Here is a 4,910-nt window from a genome sequence, read left to right on the forward strand (position 1 = left end):
AACGATATGGGCCGTCGGATCGAGGCTGGGCATGCCACCGCCTGTAAATCGCATGCCCCACCAAGGGCATTCTTGTATTTTCACACGCAGGCATACACTAGTGTAGAACCGGGCAATAGCACCGGTTTGTAAGGCCATTTAGTGCCGGTTCGGTAACCGGCACTAAAGGGTGGACACTAAAGCCCCCCCTTTAATACCGGTTTAGCACGAACCGATGCTAAAGGGCAACCACGTGGCACGAGCCAGTTCCGTGGGCGCGTAGGACATTAGTACCGGTTGGTAACATCAACCGGTACTAAATGTTTGGGTGTGTTTTGGTTTTTATTTTTTGTTTTTACTTTAATTTTCTGTTTTCAATTTAATTTAGTGATTGTTTTACATTATAATGAGTTGTTAAATCATTAGGTGAATGTACCGCGAATTAGTTTGACTAAATTCATGAACAAAATTAGGTGATTAAGTATATATAATATGGATATGACATATACTTGATGACTTAGTTAGAATCCATCCAGTTGAAACTAATCTGCGGTTTCTTTCCCGCCATGAACCGGTACTAAAGGTCTTCGTGGGGCCCTAGCCTGACCACAGTCGCACTGGCCTCATTAGTACCGGTTCGTGGCATAAACCGGTGCTAAAGATTGCCCATGAACCGGTATTAATGATGCCCGCTCGCTTAGCCGTTGGAACCTAACCGCCACTAATGTGCTTCATATTTGACCCTTTTTCTACTAGTGGTATATAAAACGCATCAGGTCAAAACCTAGCCGCCACCTACCGCACACGCGCACCCCGCTCCTCCTCTCCTTTGCGCCGCTGCCGCCCGTCATCCTCCCCCGCATCACGCGCGCACGCGCCCCACTCCATCCTCGCCGCCCGTCCTCCTCCTCTCCTCTGCGTCGTCGCCGTTGTCCATCGCCACCGCGCCCTCCTCCTCCTTCCACCTCCTAGCCCGCGCCCAATCTCCGCAGCCCTTCTTCCCTCCCTGCGCCCGAAACCCTAGCCCCCAACCATGGTGCCCGAATCTGCAGGAGGTGTAGCAGAGAGGTCCCAGTGACCACGGCGGCGCATTCGCGGCCGGTCCACCTCGGGCTGCTTCTCCACCACCACGCACTTGCCCCGCGTGCGCTCCTTCTCTCCCGGGAGTGGGCCGCAGCCATGGAGAGTGGCCAGAGGATCAAGGACGGCCAACCCCTACCTCCTCTCCAGCACGCTCGTCTTTGCCATCTCTGCCGAAAAAGGAGACGGGAGCAAGATGAGAAGACGAAGGAGAAGCCCTGCCATCTCTGCCCCGTCCACTGCGTTGAGCGCGGCGACCGTCTGGGCTCTGCTTATGCACCCCCAAACTATTCACCTCCACGCCCCTTCCAATCTCCCCATCCCTTTCTTGCAAGTATCCACACTCTCTCTTCCTCCTGATTAACCTGCCCCCCATTCATGCCCTCCTCTTATTTGATTTAACCACAAGAATTTCTTATCTTTGTTTGTGCAGATCCTTTTTGTGTATGCCTACAAGTTGTTCGATAAAAATCCAAGCAGGTTGTAGGAGATGGTTAATTCCATTTTATGCCCTTTTGTGTACTCAACGGTTCTTTTTTTTTTCTAACATTTAGCATGCAGTCAACATAACTTACCTGTACAATGTATTACCTGGTCATGAAACTTGCCTACTCAAGATATGAGTAAATTGAGTAAATTCCCCAGAAAATATAGTTATGCTTGATTTAATATGGTTTGCTGTCACGCACAAGTGCACATTTAGTGAACTGCAAGCTTAAATCATGACAATGTTCTATGCTGAGCAAATCCACCCTTTGCAGGTATGCTTAGTAACGTCAAAGAGATGCCGCCCATTACAAATTATGATATTCATCATTACACATTAGCACCACCATGGATAGCCAAGATCCTTCCCAGCCATGATAATCAGGTATCTTAAAAGGTGCAACACATTTGATTTTGGGTTGATTCTGGTTCTTGTATTGAAGGCTTGATGTCTGTGAGTATTTACTTAAGAGGAAACTTGCATATGATGGAGAAGGCATTCATGGTAGAGGGAAAGGTTATTGTTGATCCTTTTTGTAAGATTTCCCCACTTCGCTTTTTTAACTGTGCATGATTCCTTATGGAGATTCACAAAAGGTGGCTACCTCAGTAAATGAATATACTTTTGGAAGATTCACAAAAGATTAGGGTTTATATGCATGTTGTTATCCATGACCTGTGATGGTTTAGATTGGAGCCTAACTGAATTAGTTGAATGTAGACTTTCTGATATGGATAAGCATATACAAATAAGGATCAACATTTGATTGGGTGCTACAGAAAAAAAATGGTTCCAAGAAATTTGTGAAGATGTGATGAAAGCTACAGATTTAGAGAATGAGTTTGCACTATTGCTTCTAATAAATGGTATGAAAGATTTAGAAAAACAACCTACACTATTACTCCCTCCGTGCCATAATTATATAAGATGTTACTACATCCAATATATGAGTACACTAGATGTAATAACATTCTATATTATGGGACAAAGGGAGTGCCTTATAGGAAACTGTATGGTGAACACCCAGTTTATTACATGGTTTATGTATGTGCTTTATCCTTATTGTAGTTTCAGTCATAGGTCACACATGCACTATTTCTAATAAAGGGCCATGTTTCTATATGGTGTTTATTGCTATGATGTTTAGTATCGGTGGTACCTTAGATTGTTGACTATATTTGTTTTGTACTCTGTTCTTCCAGAGTGAACTTTGCTGTCATTTTCATCTATCCATCCAGAGGAAGTAGATGATTGATAGAGATTCGGAGAAAGCAATTAATAAATGAAGATCTCGAGGCTCCTATTTCTTCAGGTACTTCCTTTACTTGCAGTTTCCTTCTAATTACGAGCTACCTCTGCCAGTATAGTCATTTATTTATTTCATTGCCAGTCTCTGTTGATTGAAATGTAACCATGAGAGAGAGATTTAAATGGCAGCAGTTCTTAATTAGTTAGAAAAAGACAACCAGATTAATCTTGCTTCAGATTATGTTTGTGCTGCTATTGCCCATCATCGGTTGTGTTGTTACTGCTGTTTAAACATACCTGGAACAGGTAACAAGCGGCAAGCCGCTCTTCAACATTGTCGATAACAGCCAGAGAGCGTCTGAATATGAGCGTTGTCGATAACAAGATAGCTAACTATCTATAGTAAAATTCAGCTACACGTGTTTAGTTGGTCCATTGCTTCTAAAATTTATGCACCCTGAAACTTGATTTGCATACTCAGAATATAGTCAGAAATGACAAGGAATTTAGCTACAGAATTGACAAGGAATGCTCTTTTTTCTCTCTTTAGATTCATTGCTAGCCCCACAAAGGAAGAGGATGCCAGGACGAGGACTGTAATCAATCCCCACCTTACTGTCCCAACGACAGTGTCAATGACTCCGAGCCTAGGTGAGCAGCGGCCAGACCAGTACTTCCCCACCTGCGTTGCTTTCCCTGTTATTACTGAGTTTGTGTCGTTGTTGTGCTCCTTCTCTCCCTTCTCCCAGGTGCTCAACGTACCCATCTTGCTGATCTAATGTGTATCTATCAATTTGATGCAGCATTGTCGTCTTATTTTCATGACGGCGTGGTGTCTCGACGCGTGATGGATTCACTCACACGGAGGAAGCTTTTCTCCGCTACTCCGGTGACAAGCGCACAAGCTTTTGGGTCCATGGCGCCACCGGTAAACAAGGTATGTCCTGTTCCGTTGATTGATCAGTTCATCTTGCTTTTAAAATTCTTACACTATGATTTGCTCAAATTCTATCAAGACAACGGTGGAAATTGAATTTATTTATTTGAAATGCATGCCATTTCTCCCTGATCATTAGTTCATGTATCTTGATGATGTAAACCTGGTGTCGTTTAATCTTTTCCATAAACCAGTCATTTGGGAGTTTATTGCAAGCTATACCATCTTGATGCGGAATTGCAGATTGTGTTCTTGCTATAATTTCTTACGACTGGTGCTGCCTAATGTGTTTTGCATGTACTGATCTTGGTGATCATGAGTATTAGTAGCTATATATATATATATATATATATATATCCATGTTCTTTGTTCTCATATTAGTTCACATTAGTTCACAGATAGGTTCTCGACATGGGTAATTACTCTCTAAAACAACAATTTAGTGGTGTGCTAAGCCACTATTTCTATATAATGATTATCAAGAAAATTTGCTCTAGCACGTATGCTTTGCAGCCAAGTCTGGCGAACAAAGTAATTAAGATGAAGCATTTTCCTGATTTTCTTAACCTGGAGCTTTTACCATCTCTTCATCGCATCAACTTTTACTGTAGCATCCAGTCAAATCTTTGTTTCTATGTATTTTTAACTCTATTAAAAACTAAAAAAATTGAAGCACTGGCAAGCCTTTTGTTAAATCTTATATGATCCATAGTAGGATATCTAAATTCAGTTATGCTTTAATCTTAATATCTTGAGAAGGAAATTTATTTACCTTGGTTTGTTATCTTGTGTTATGCGCTACTAAATGATATGATCCTATCTAAGATGAGAATATGCATAGGAATGGGGCAATTTATTGTCAAAGAAAGTCATGTAGTACCTTGCTGTGATTATTAGCCTATTGTGATACTCAAAACCTAACAATGAAAATGTTTTATGACTGAAAGTTTGACATGATCTCAAGTATGATTTGCTAATGTTGGTTACATGATCTCCAGCCTGACAACAAAAGAAAGGGATGTTGCCCCGTTATCGTCGTCATCCTCACGGTTAGTTACATGATCTCAAGTCTCTCTCTCCAATTTGCTAATGGTAGTCCTATGTATGACTTGGTAGACGAGATGTGGGTTCCAATAGCCTCTCAAGATTATAAGTAGATTTCATATATTTGAACAATGG

General features: G+C 42.0%; 1 long non-coding RNA gene across 3 annotated transcripts; it reads left to right on the forward strand.

The window, feature by feature from the left end:
* Nucleotides 1-799: 799 nt before the first annotated feature.
* LOC125542708 lies at nucleotides 800-4,902 on the forward strand. 3 transcript variants are annotated; one of them, XR_007298008.1, is made up of 7 exons: nucleotides 800-1,393; nucleotides 1,493-1,539; nucleotides 1,821-1,930; nucleotides 2,749-2,858; nucleotides 3,345-3,445; nucleotides 3,598-3,731; nucleotides 4,730-4,902. It is a non-coding gene; the product is annotated as an uncharacterized LOC125542708 (long non-coding RNA). The 3 variants fall into 3 exon arrangements; XR_007298009.1 differs by having other exon boundaries at nucleotides 800-1,539; nucleotides 2,785-2,858; XR_007298007.1 differs by having other exon boundaries at nucleotides 800-1,539; nucleotides 4,730-4,901.
* Nucleotides 4,903-4,910: the final 8 nt, after the last annotated feature.

This window comes from Triticum urartu, chromosome 3, assembly GCF_003073215.2.
Source record: "Triticum urartu cultivar G1812 chromosome 3, Tu2.1, whole genome shotgun sequence".
In the NCBI taxonomy this organism is placed as follows: Eukaryota; Viridiplantae; Streptophyta; class Magnoliopsida; order Poales; family Poaceae; genus Triticum; species Triticum urartu.